This window comes from Callorhinus ursinus, unplaced genomic scaffold, assembly GCF_003265705.2.
Source record: "Callorhinus ursinus isolate GAN/ISIS: 27379988/994484 unplaced genomic scaffold, GSC_fseal_2.0 scaffold26, whole genome shotgun sequence".
Taxonomy (NCBI): Eukaryota; Metazoa; Chordata; class Mammalia; order Carnivora; family Otariidae; genus Callorhinus; species Callorhinus ursinus.
In genome coordinates, this window is record NW_027397088.1 from 23,848,837 (window position 1) to 23,863,361 (window position 14,525).

The following is a 14,525-nucleotide window of genomic DNA, read 5'->3' on the forward strand; positions in this document are numbered from 1 at the left end:
AGACAGTGAAACATACTATAAAGTGACAATCATTAAAACAGACTGGTATAGGTGCAAAAATAGGTAACTGAATAGAATACTCAATAAATGGGTCCAAATATTTACAAGACTAAAGGACATGATTAAAAATGGCATCTCAAATCAATGGGGAAAGATTGATTATTAAAGTAAATGATATGGGAAAAATGGCTAGCTATGTGAAAAAAATAATAAGTTGTATGCCTACCTCACACCTTACACTAAGATAAATTCCTAACATAAAAAACAAAACCATAAAAGCACTTTAATAAACCATGGGATTGGTTTTTGACAAAGGTATCAGGATAGTTCAGTGTGGAAAGAACAGTCTTTCCAACAAATGGTACTGCAACAACCAGGTATCAACCTGCAAAATAATGAAATTTGATGTCTACCTCACACCATATACAAAAATCAACTCAAAATGGATCAAAAACCGAAGTGTTAAAAGTTAAAACTATAAACCTACTAGAAGGAAACATAGGTGTAAATCTTTATTATCTTGGATTAAGCAATGGTTTCTTAAATATGACACCAAAACAAAAACAACAAAAGAAAAAATAGATAAAATGACATCAAAATTTAAAATCATCTGTGACTGAAAAGACACCATAAAGAAAGTGAAAAGACAATCCACAGAATGGGGTAAAATTTCTGTAAATCACATATCTAATAAGGAACCTGTATCTAGAATATATAAATAACTCTTACAGTTCAATAATAAAAAAACAAATAATTTTCCCAATAGGCAAGGATCTGAACAGATGGTTGTCCAGAGAAAATGTATAAATGGCCAATAAGCACATGAAACCATGCTTAACATCATTAGCTATCAGGGAAATGCAAATCAAAAGGACAAAGAGATACTACTTCACACCCACTAGCACAACTAATATCAAAAAAAGCAGACAATAAAAATGTCAAGGATATGGGGAGAGAGAAACTCTCATACATTCCTGGTGGAAATGTAAAGTGACATGGCTGCTCTAGAAAACAGCCTGTCAGCTCCTCAAACAGTTAAACACACTTACCATATGATCTAGCATTTCTACTCCTGTGTATGTATCCCAAGAGAAATGAAAACACATGTCCGCATAAAATTTGTGCATGAGTGTGCACAGAATTATTCACAATAGCCAAAAGGTAGAAACCACCCCAATGTCCACCAATTGAAAAACTGATAACATGATGTGATATATCCATAGGTGGAATTATTATTCATCAATAAAAAGAAATGAAGTACGGAAAAAAAATAAAATATTATGCTAAGTGAAAGAAGCCAGTCAGAAACAACCACAAATTAGATCATTCTGTTTATACAGAATACGCAGAACCGACATCCATATGAACAAAAAGTAAATTAGCGGTTGCCTGGGTTGGGAGGCTAGCAAAATGACGAGCGAATTCTAACAAGCACAGGATTTCCTTTTAGGTAACGAAAAAGTTCTAGAACAGATTGTGGTGATGGTTGCACACCTCTGTGAATACACAAAAAGTTACTGAACTGTACAGTTTCAATTGGTGAACTGTATGCTATATGAACTATAGATCAATAAAGCTGTTTTTTTTTTAAAGAAAAGAAACTACAGGAGACTATACATAATTACATAACTATATAATCTGTGAGTGAGGAAGTCTTAGGAATGGTATGAACTCAGAAGTCACAACAACAAAAAAATATATGGGGATGCCTGGGTGGCTCAGTTGGTTAAGCAGCTGCCTTTGGTCCAGGTCATGATCCCAGGGTCCTGGGATCGAGTCCCACATTGGGCTCCTTTCTCAGCAGGGAACCTGCTTCTTCCTCTCTCTCTCTCTCGGCTTGTGCTCTTTCTGTCAAATAAATAAAATCTTTAAAAAAAGTATGAATAAGTTGATCCATTAATAAAAGGTAGGGATATAAATAAAAATTTTCATAGAAACATCACCATATATAAAGTCAGTGTCAACAACAAAGTGGGAAAAATATTTACAACTCACATTACAGACAAAGAATAATTTCCCTAATAAACAAGAATGCCCTCAAATCAATAATCATCTAAAAGAAAAACTCCATCAACAGACAGAATGCAGAAAAGAAAATATAAATGCTTTTTAAATAACTCAAAAGAGGCTCGAAGTTAGGAATAAAAAGGGCTATCATTTTGTCACCTACAAGATGGTCATATATGAAAAAACCTTCCCACTTTTTTCTATCGGTGAGAGTCTGGCCACCCAGGCGTTCTCAATCCTTGCTGATGGGAGTGCAATTGGCATAGTGTCTCCGGAGGGCAGGGTGGCACTTCATCCTTCCAGCAAGCAATCCCGCTCTTGGGAATTTATGGCATGAATATGCCTGGGCACTTAGGAAATCATATGCACAGCAGGTTACTCCTGGGTATAATATTGGTATTAACCAACAGGATGGAAGCAACCAAACTTCTGTAAGCGGGGAAGCAGTTAAAGAAATTACAGTCTGCTCCTATCATGAAATCCCCTGCATTTGTGAAAAAAGAGAAAACTCTTAGCGTGCTGGCACCTAGCAAGATCTATTGTTACGCGAAGAAAGAAAATGCAGAATAGTGATTATGGTCTTTACTATTTGTGCAAAAAAGGAATGGGGTGGGAGGAAATATAAATATGAATTTGCTTGAAAATGAATTAGCCTCTAGAGGAATATACAAGAAACCATGAATATTTATTATGACTAGGGAGAGGGCGGGGACAGAGCCTTTTTTTTTTTTTTAAGCAAATAGCCTTTTGTACCCTTTGATTCCTGTGAATGTCTTTAATATCTTATAAATAAATAAATTTAATATTCTTGCTATTATGCCTGGTCACTGGAGGCCTAGATCCACAGGCATCGAGAGCCTCAGTAAATCACAACAGCAACAGAGAACCCACATGAGGTTACGCTCAGGAAATGTGTGCGACACACAGAAGGAACAGGGAGGGATAGGGCAGCCAGACTTAAATACGCATACAGGATTCCCAATTAAATGTGAACTTTGGATAAATCACATTTTTTTATCATGCAATATTTAGGACATATTTATACTGTATTTTATCAGGCAACTCTAGCTAATCAGAAACACAATTAGTATATGTTCCTCCCAAGAAGAAGGTCTACACACACAACACTATCAAGAAAAAGAGCTGACACTGACTCTTCACGCACGGAAGTAACAGCCTGACCCAGTCATTAGGCTGAATCCCCACTGATGTATGCAATCATTTAGTGTAAGCATGAACAGCTTAGGAACAAAAGAAAGAACACAAGGAGTTACCATCTTTCAAGGGAAAGGGAGAAAGAACCAAAGTCAGGGAAAGACTGAGCAAGCCAGTCCGCGGAAAATAAAAAGGGGATGTTTTCACATTTTAATTTTCAACTTTTTAAATTCAGCAATCCCAATTTCAAAGAGATACAATTACCATGGTTCTCGGCAATATTTTTTCGAAGCCAGCTGACAGCTTGCATCTCAGCTGGAGCTGAGTGTATAGAAAAACTAAAATCCTGTATGTGACAGCCAGAATCCAACACTTCTGATATTCACTTCCTAACAGTCTCGGTTTTTGGGTAAGGTTTGCCCACAGTTATCCATCTCACTGCAATGGAGCTTTGATCCTGGAGGAAGTCACTTCATTAGCTGTCACCCATGAGCTCAGGTGAAGGAAGAACCACCCCAGGGGCCAGTGGCCGGCTTCCCAGGACGGGGATGGACTGGGCTGGGCTGGATTGCTTACACGTCACACAGGCTGGTTCAGATGATGACAGGAGCTGGCGTTAAAAATGTCTGGACAGAAGCCTCAGGACGGGACAGCGAATTGGTCACACCACCTCTCCGTTTACCCTCCTCCTCCCAGCCTTCTTTCTGACGTCCGTACATCCGTCAGTCTCCCCGCACTCTCCCCTATGCTGCCAACATCCAGCTCAAAAGCCTGTTCTTCTAAGATGCCTTCCTCAGCTTCCCAAACAGCCTCCAAGCCGAAGTCATCGCTCCCTCCTCAGGAGATGTCCCAAGGCTACATTATCACCCCAAGTAACACGCTGTCTTAAAAATACAATTAACACTATAGAAAGGACTACTTATTTCATCATGTCCCCAACATAGTACACGCATTAGTTTAGCGCTCTAACCCCCCCTCCATTACATTTATCATCCCCATTCCTTAGATGGTGAAACTGAGGCTCAGAAATACTAAGATGTCCAAGAACTGGAACGCAATCCAGGTGTGGCTGATGCCAGAGAATATGTTCTTCCCACTACTGTGTGCTGCCTATGGCTCTCTGCACTGAAAAAAAAGGCAAAGTGAGTTTTCTTCTACGTTAGAAAAGCAATAAATATCTACAACAGAAAACCTAAGCAACTAGGTGTAGCAGAACGAGCTTGCGTTACATGCCAGTTCCTCTCTGTCACTCCTCCTCTCTGCCAAGTGACCTCACAGTGCCATCCCTGGGCATCTCAGAGCCCAGTTTCCACGCATCACATTGTAAACTACAAGGTAGGGACTTAGACTGGTTGCCGTGCTAACCCCAGGAACTGGAAGAGAGGTTAGTACGTGCTAGGAGCTCAGATGGAGTGAATGGATGTATGCATGAATGAATGAATGGTCAATCGCTCCTGGAATAAGTGAGTTTGCATGTCATCCTCCTGCAGGGGCCATGCTCATCTTCTCTGTATCGTTCTAATCTAATTCTAACACTGGCAGCACAGTATATGTGCTGCCAAAGCAAGCACTCTCCTTGAATAAGAGTTAACTGACTTTAAAATTCAAATTATTATGAATTTTTAACATGAATTTAATTATTTTATGTTAGACGCCTTTTTTACTTTGGTTTTTATTTGCATACATGCAAAATGATATATGTATATTGCAGCACTGTTAATAATAACAAAAGCTTGGAAACAACCCAAATGTCAATGTCAATTGACAGGAGACTAGTTAACAAATTATGTTACCTATGTTGCCTATCCAGGTAATGGAATACTATGCATCTATAAAACAGAATTTTATGAACACACACATATATATAATATCTATATACTATATGGATACACACACGCGTATATACTATATATGCATATATAACATAATATACAATATATATGCATAAATACACATGTAATATATGTACTATGCATATATTACATATAGTACACATTATATATGACATGCATACATAATACATAAATACATGCATACACATACACACATACACACACAAGCATATATATTATACACACACACTGATATTATTAGATCTTTAGATATTAAATGAAGCAAGCAAGCCAGGTCAGTGTCTACAGTACGACACCTTTCTGAAGAAGACTGGATTCCTGCTTGCTTGTATTTGCAAAAAGACATCATGGACACATATAAAATCAACAAAGTGGCAGATGTGGAGGGTGGGGAAAGGAACTGGAACAGAAAGCAGACGAGGGTGGGAGCAAGACTTCTCACACAGTATGCTTTTATATACGTTCATTCTAGGTAATGGGATATTACCGCTCATACTTTTTAAGTTAATCTGTTTTAAAGGCAAGGAGAACTCCAAAACAGCCTCCCTCCCCATCTCCAAGGTCTACTCTGAAGAACTAACCAGCCACTTTCAACACGTGCAGTTCTACTTTCTGGTACTTGCCTTCACCTTTTAAAATACAGTTCTTAGCATTACTTCTTTTTTTAAATTTTTTAAATTAACATATAATGTATTATTTGTTTCAGGGATACAGGTCTGTGATTCATCAGTCTTACACAATTCACAGTGCTCACCATAGCATATACCCTCCCCAATGTCCATCACCCAGCCACCCCATCCCTCCCACCCCCCTGCGCTCCAGCAACCCTCAGTTTGTTTCCTGAGATTAAGAGTCTCTTATGGTTTGTCTCCCTCTCTGGTTTCCTCTTGTTTCATTTTTCCCTGCCTTCCCCTATGATCATCTGTCTTGTGTTTCTCAAATTCCTCATATCAATGAGATCATATGATACTTGTCTTTCTCTGACTGACTTATTTCACTTAGCATAATACCCTCTAGTTCCATCCACATCGTTGCAAATGGCAAGATTTCATTTTTTGATGGCTGCATAATATTCCATTGTGTATATACCACATCTTCTTTATCCATTCATCTGTTGATGGACATCTTGGCTCTTTCCATACTTTGGCTATTGTGGACATTGCTGCTATAAATATTGGGGTGCACGTGCCCCTTCGGATCACTACATTTGTACCTTTAGGGTAAATACCTAGTAGTGCAATTGCCGGGTCATAGGGTAGCTCTATTTTCAACTGTTTGAGGAACCTCCATACTGTTTTCCAGAGTAGTGGAAATTTGCATCACCTTGCATTCCCACCAACAGTGTAGGAGGGTTCCCCTTTCTCCACATCCTCGCCAACATCTGTCGTTTCCTGACTTGTTAATTCTAGCCATTCTGACTGGTGTGAGGTGGTATCTCATTGAGGTTTTGATTTGGATTTCCCCGATGCTGAGCGATGTTGAGCACTTTTTCATGTGTTTTTTGGCCATTTGGATGTCTTCTTTGCAGAAATATCTGTTCCTGTCTTCTGCCCATTTCTTGATTAGATCGTTTGTTCTTTGGCTGTTGAGTTTGGTAAATTCTTTATAGATTTCGGATACTAGCCCTTTATCTGATATGTCATTTGCAAATATCTTCTCCCATTCTGTAGGTTGCCTTTTGGTTTTGTTGAGAGTTTCTTTTGTTGTGCAAAAGCTTTTTGTCTTGATGGAGTCCCAATAGTTCATTTTTTGCCCTTGCTTCCCTTGTCTTTGGCAATGTTTCTAGGAAGAAGTTGCTGCGGCTGAGGTCGAAGAGGTTGCTGCCTGTGTTCTCCTCAGGAATTTTGATGGATTCTTGTTTCACATTTAGGTCCTTCATCCATTTTGAGTCTATTTTTGTGTGTGGTGTAAGGAAATGGTCCGGTTTCATTCTTCTGCATGTGGCTGTCCAATTTTCCCAACACCATTTGTTGAAGAGACTCTTTTTTCCATTGGACATTCTTTCCTGCTTTGTCGAAGATGAGTTGACCATAGACTTGAGGGTCCATTTCTGGGTTCTCTATTCTGTTCCACTGATCTGTGTGTCTGTTTTTGTGCCAGTACCATACTGTCTTGATGATGACAGCTTAGTAATATCACTCGAAATCTGGAATTGTAATGCCTCCAGCTTTGGTTTTCTTTCTCAACATTCCTCTGGCTATTTGAGGTCTTTCCTGGTTCCATACAAATTTTAGGATTATTTGTTCCATTTCCTTGAAAAAAGTTGATGGTATTTTGACAGGGATTGCATTAAATGTGTAGATTGCTCTAGGTAGCATAGGCATTTTCACAATATTTGTTTTCCAATCCATGAGCATGGAACGTTTTTCCATTTCTTTGTGTCTTTCTCAATTTCTTTCATGAGCATTTTATAGTCTTCTGAGTACAGATTCTTTACCTCTTTGGTTAGATTTATTCCTAGGTATCTTATGGTTTTGGGTGCAACTGTAAGTGTGATCAACTCCTTAATTTCTCTTTCTTCTGTCTTGTTGTTGGTGTGTAGAAATGCAACTGATTTCTGTGCATTGATTTTATATCCTGCCACTTTACTGAATATATGTATGAGTTCTAGCAGTTTTGGGGTGGAGTCTTTTGGGTTTTCCACATAAAGTATCATATCATCTGCAAAGAGTGAGAGTTTGACTTCTTCTTTGCCGATATGGATGCCTTTGATTTTTTTTTTTTTAAAGATTTTATTTATTTATTTGTGAGAGAGAGAATGAGAGACAGAGAGCATGAGAGGGAAGAGGGTCAGAGGGAGAAGCAGACCCCCTGCTGAGCAGGGAGCCCGATGTGGGACTCGATCCCAGAACTCCAGGATCATGACCCGAGGCATGTCGCTTAACCAACTGAGCCACCCAGGCGCCCGCCTTTGATTTCTTTTTGTTGTCTGATTGCTGTGGCTAGGACTTCTAATACTATGTTGAATAGCAGTGGTGATAGTGGACATCTCTGCCGCATTCCTGACCTTAGGGGGAAAGCTCTCAGTTTTTCCCAATTGAGAATGATATTCACTGTGGGTTTTTCATAGATGGCTTTTATGATATTGAGGTATTTACCCTCCATCCCTACACTCTGAAGAGTTTTAATCAAGAAAGGATGATATACTTTGTCAAATGCTTTTTCTGCATCTCCCCTTCTGTGTGAAGAAAAAATTCTCTCTTAAGAATTGGCAACTACAGGTTTTCATTGCAAGTTTGGTCTCCCAAGAGGAGAAATGAGCTTAGAGTGGCCCTGGGTTGCCGGTGACCACGGGTCATTTTATGCAGAGGCATTTTATTGCAGAGGCAATGATAAATCCTTTCTGGAAGAGCTCTCCTTAACTCCCAGAGAGAACCCAGACAAACTTGAACTTAGAATTAAAAATTACAAAACATACAGCACCCTCAAGAAAGGCAACAGAAAAGACAGGAGGATTAGGCTTCTTTGCTTTTCAGACAACAGAATTCTGACAAACAGAAATAGAAAATAAGATGTTTAAAATGTTTAAGAAAATAAAATCACTAATAAGATGTAAGATTTGTACAACAAAAAGACCCTGACGGATTTGAAAAATAGCCAAGCACAAATTCTAAAAATAAGAAGATATCATCCTTGCTATCAAAAGCTCAATGCGGGGTGTGCCTGGGTGGCTCAGTCAGTTAAGCATCGGACTTCAGCTCGGGTCATGATCTCAGGGTCCTGTGATCCAGCCCTGTGTCGGGCTCCTCACGCGGCAGGGAGTCTGCTTGTCCCTCTCTCTCTGCCCCTCCCCCTGCCCCGCTCTGCTCTCTCTCCCTCTCTCAAATAAATAAAATCTTAAAAACAAAAACAAAACAACAACAACAACAAACCCAAAAGCTCAATGGATAGGGGGCACCTGGCTGGCTCAGTCAGTAGAGCAAGAGACTCTTGATCTCGGGGTCCTGAGTTGCAGCCCCACATCATTAGGTGTAGACATTACTTAAAAACAACAACAACAAAAAAAACCTCAGTAGATGGGTTAACTAGCAGACTAGACTAGGCAGTGCTGAAGAATTAACGAACTTAGAAAGTCTGATCTGAGCAAAGACTTAGAAGAGCTAGGAGAATGAATCACGTGGGCATATGAAAGAAGAGGATCCGAATGTGAAGGCTTTAAGGAGGGACCGTGCCCTGTATTCTAGGGACAGCAAGGAAGCCAGCCTGGTGAGAGAAGAGAAAGCCCCAGAGCGTAAGGTTAGGGAGGCGGCGGGAGGCCACTGTAGTTTGGATCAGTATGAGAGACCTCTGACTTGTCCTCTGAAATGGGAAGTGCTGCAGGATTGGATCCCTCGGCTTCCGTGTTGAAGACAGCATAGGGGTCAAGGGCAGCAAGAGAGAGACAAGGTAGTAATCCAGGTGAAGAAGCAGGTCAAGGAAGTAATCCAGGTCGAGGGCAGAGAGAGACAAGGCAGGAGTTCCTGCAGTAATACAGGTGAAGGACGATGTCCTGCAGCAAGGTGTTAGTAAGGTGTTAGTAGTGGAAATGAGCAACTGGAACAAAGGCGTGGCCAGACCCAAAATAATGCGAGACATCCAACTCAGGTGGAGCCGCTGAGCAGGCCACGGGAGAAAGATGCCCAGAGGGGCGCCTGGGTGGCTCAGTCATTAAGCGTCTGCCTTCGGCTCAGGTCATGGTCCCAGGGTCCTGGGATCGAGCCCCAAATCGGGCTCCCTGCTCAGCGGGAAGCCTGCTTCTCCCTCTCCCTCTCCCCCTGCTTGTGTTCCCTCTCTCGCTGTGTCTCTCTCTGTCAAATAAATAAATAAAATCTTAAAAAAAAAAAAAAAAGAAAGATGCACAGAGCTCAGAGGAGAGAGGAGCTGGAGGATCATGACCATGTAGCTGGTGTTAAAGCCATAAGACTGGTTAGTTTTCATCTTAGTTAGGAAGCTTCCAAAGAGGTGAGCCTGTTCGGTTTTACCCTGAAGGAAATGCTGACCATCCACAACTGTGTTTTGCTTTTCCTATCCTCAACCTATCCCTCAGGACCTCCTAGTCTTACGCCTGTGCAGACGACTTACTGCCTACTGCCAAGTCTCTCTGGTATTTCATTTCACAGCAAGAAATGGAAGCAATATATCAGCCAGAGCTGACACACCGGATGCTGAGAAGCACCGAGTTATGCTCACCTCTCCTCCTAGGGGGGTCTCACTCAGGTCCTCCGCAGCCCCTCCCATGACTCCTTTCCTTTAGGTTTCCTTTAGGTTCCTATAAACCCAAGCTTCCAGGAAAGGCACTGGCCATGACCAGTATGGAAGCCCTAAGGTCTTACTCCTTGTGAGGATGCTAGCAATTTCGTAAGGAGATTCCTGGGCACCAAGGGAGACCCTTGCAGATGGAGGAGGTATGGGAGATGTGTGGGGCACAGGTACTTGTCTTAGGTTCTCTAATCACAGCTACCACTTAGCACCACCTCTGTTATCATCCAAGCTTGAGAGAACCAGGCTGCTGCAGTAACAGACCAAATACCCAGGGGTTCATGGTTGGAATGAACAGAGGCATGGTTCCATCCTTGCTGTTCAACGTGTCTGATCTCTGTACAGAGGCAGACCCTGGCGGCAAGGATCACGATTATTGCAAGGACTGTCCAGAGACGGCACACAGGCAGCAAATACACTCACACTAATCTTTCTGGGGGGAATCAGCTTCATTAATAGAACTTCGGCAAGCTACTAATGAAAAGAAAACTTTCTAGTTCAAGATGGCAGACTGCACATAGGTCTATTTCCCCTTTCTAATGTTCCCAATAAAAAATAAAAAATACAAAGAGAAGGAGAAGGCAGGCAGGACATTTGAACAGATGGAAGAAAAGGGGAATCTGAGACATAAAGATGAATGACCTGATCTATGAGAAACAGGGCAATGCAGAAGGGGAAACGGTCGAAAGGAAAATGGAAGATGACCCTTAGAAGATAAATGGAAAAACCCTGTCACTCAGAATCCATTTGCACAGCTTCATACATCCCTTCACAGAGTAGAGAAGGAAATGTAAAAATTATGTTGCCCAGATGTCCTTGCACTTAGGATTCTGAATGCAGTTTAGAACCACTGAGATACACTCAAGTGAGATTTGGAAGTTGGAAGTGAAGCCATGGCCCCCTCCCGATTTCCCTCAACGCGGAAGGAACAGTGAACCAGTGGGGGTTTGCCACCTGGTCCTGACCTACTCAAAGTTGTGCTCAGCCTTGAGACCTGAACAGTGCAGCCTCCTGTAACGAGTCCTGTTTTCCTTTTACGTCTCTATCAAATTGTCCACCGAGGAGAGTCAGAATAAAAATAGCGCTTTCCAGAGAAATGATGAAGTTACCATGTCAACCTCATACCATATACAAAATAAATCTTAGATGAATTACAGACCTAACTGTGAAACACAAAGTTTTAAGATTAAAAGAAAATATAACAGAAATATCTTTATAACCTCTGATTAGGAATAGCTTTATTAACAAGACCCAAAAAGCAAAAAGTGTAAAGAATATATAAATGATTATATAAAAATTTGTTCATTCCCAGATACCTATTGATTCCTCAACTTGATAAACATAATCTATGAAGACTCATCACTAACATCATATTTAATGGTGAAAGACCTTTCCTCCAAGATCAGGAACAAGACTGGGATGTCTGCTCTCCCTACTTCTATTCCACACTGTACTGGAGATTCTAGGGGGGACATTAGTAAGAAAGTAAAATAAAAGCATCCAGATTAGAAAGAAAGAAATAACAATATTTCTGTTTGCAGATGACACAATATCACATACAGAAAATCCTAACGGGTCTATGAAAATATTGTTAGAGTTCAGCAAGGTTGCAAGATAGAAGATCAATATATAACTCAATTGTATTTCTATAGCAATGAACAAGAAAAAGTAAAATTCAGAAGCATCATAATGAATGTAATGAATATAATGAATAAATATTTGGTAATAAATTTAATAAAGTGTAAAATTTGTACAGTGAAAACTACAAAGTATTTCAAAGAAATTAAAGAACATCTAAATGAATGGAAAGATAACCTATTGTATGGTTTGGAATACTGAATATGTTTAAGATAGCAATATTCCCCAAACACAATTCCTGTCAAAATCACGACTGTCTTTTTTGCAAAAATTGATTATAACATTCATACAGAAATACAAGGTACCCAGAATAGCCACAAAAATCTGGGGGAAAAAAAGAACAAGGTTGAAGGATTCACACTTCCCGATTTCAAAACTTACTACAAAGCTACAGTAATCAGGACTATATGGCATGGGCATAAAGACAAATAGATTAATGGGATAGAATTGAAAATCCAGAAATAAACCTTTACATTTCTGATCAGCTAATATTCAACAAAGGTGGAACAATTCAATAAGGAAAGAATAGTTTTGGGGCGCCTGGGTGGCTCGGTCATTGTTTCTGCCTTCGGCTCAGGTCAGGATCCCAGGGTCCTGGGATCGAGCCTCGCTCCGCGGGAAGCCTGCTTCTCCCTCTCCCACTCCCCCTGCTTGTGTTCCCTCTCGCTGTCGCTCTCTCTGTCAAATAAATAAATAAAAATAAAAAAAAAGGAAAGAATAGTTTTTTCAATAAATAGTGCTGGGAAAACTGGATAGCCACAAGCAAAAGAATGAAGTTGGACCCCTGCCTCACACCATATACAAAAATTAACTTGAAATGAATCAAAGGCCAAAATTATAAAAGTGAAATCTATAAAACTCTTGGAAGAAAAGATATATATATATATATATATATATCTTTGTGATCTTGGATTAGGCAATGGTTTCTTAGGTATGGTACCAAAGGCACATATAACAAAAAGAAAACCAGACAAAACAGACTTCACTAAACTTGTAAACATTTATGTTTCAAACCATGCTATCGAGAACATGAACACACAACTGAAAGATGGCAGGAAATATTTATGGACCATATATTTGATAAAGGACTTCTACCCAGAATTACAACTCGAAAATAAAAAGACAAATAGCCCAGTTAAAAAAAATGGGTGCAGGATCTGAATAGACAACCTCCAAAGAAGATACACAATTGACCAAAGAGCACATGAAAAGATGCTCAACATTGTCGGTCATTAGAGAAATGCAAACCCAAATTACAATGAGATACCCTTTCACACCCACCAAGATGGCTATCATCAAATATCTCTAGTAAACAAGTCTGGAAGATGTGAAGAGATTGGAGCCCTTGTACATTGCTGGCAGGGATTTAAAATGGTACAGCCTCTCAGGAAAACAGTTTGGGCCCTTCCTCAAATGGTTAAGCAGAGCTACTAATTCCATTCCTAGGTATGGAATTGGAAATACATGTCCACACAAAAACCTGTACAGGAATATTCATAGTAGCATTATTCACAGCAGCCAGAAAGCAGAAATAACCCAAGTGTGCACCAACTTAAGAATGGATAAACGGGGTACGTGGGTGACTCAGTCGGTTAAGCAGCTGACTCTTGGTTTTGGTTTAGGTCATGATCTCAGGGTCATGAGACTGAGTCCCACGTGGGGCTCTGCACTCAGCATGGAGTCTGCTCCAGATTCTCTCTCTCTCTCTCTCTCTCTCTCTCCCCCCCTGGTCTGCCCCTCCCCCTGCTCGCAGGCGCACTCTCTTAGACAAATAAAATCTTAAAAAAAGAATGGATAAACACAATGTGGATTACAGCGGTATATCCATACAACGGGATGCTGCTGGCAATAGAGAGACGAGGTACGTGCTACAACAGGGATGAAACCTAACAACACCGTGTCAAGTGAGAAAAGCCAGTCACAAAAGGCCTCATACATATCGTATGATCCTATTTATATGAAGTGTCCAGAATAGGCAAATCCATAAAAATAGATAGTAAATTAGTGGTGCCAGGGACTGACAGGAAGGATTGCTTAGTGGGTATGAGGTGAAGAAGATTTCTGAAATTAAACAGGGTGAGGTGTGTATACCTGTGAATATACTAAAAACTACTTAATTATATAAAAGAGTGAATTTTGTGGTATGTAAATGATATCTCAATACAGTTGTTATTTAAAAAAAAGTGTACTGGGGGCACCGGGTGGCTCAGTTGGTTAAGTGTCTGCTGTCGGCTCAGGTCATGATCCAGGTGGCCTGGGATCGCAGAGTCAGGCTCCCAGCTCAGCGGGGAGTCTGCTTCTCCCTCTCCCTCCGCTACTACCCCCTGCTTGTGCTTTCTTTCTGTCAAATAAGATCTCTAAAAAAAATAAAATTTTTAAGTGTATTGAGCACCTACATATGCAAGGCAGTATTCTAGGTTTTTCCCTTGAGGAGCTTATATTCCAGTGGGAGGCCCAGATAAAGTGTGTCCCAAGATACATAAAAAGTTTGCAGGTTGGCACTGTGAATTGTACAAGACTGATGAATCACGGATCTGTACCTCTGAAACAAATAATGCAATATATGTTAAGAAAAAAAAAGAAGAAGAAGATAGCAGGAGGGGAAGAATGAAGGGGAGTAAGTCGGAGGGGGAG

The 14,525-nt window shown here is 40.4% G+C and overlaps 1 protein-coding gene and 1 pseudogene across 1 annotated transcript in view; both read right to left on the reverse strand.

The window, feature by feature from the left end:
* The window catches only part of KIAA0319 (KIAA0319 ortholog), a 96,426-nt gene that overhangs the window by 70,016 nt on the left and 11,885 nt on the right, over nucleotides 1-14,525 (reverse strand). The gene's annotated exons all lie outside the window — the stretch shown is intronic.
* LOC112838426 (U6 spliceosomal RNA) lies at nucleotides 4,621-4,711 on the reverse strand (annotated as a pseudogene).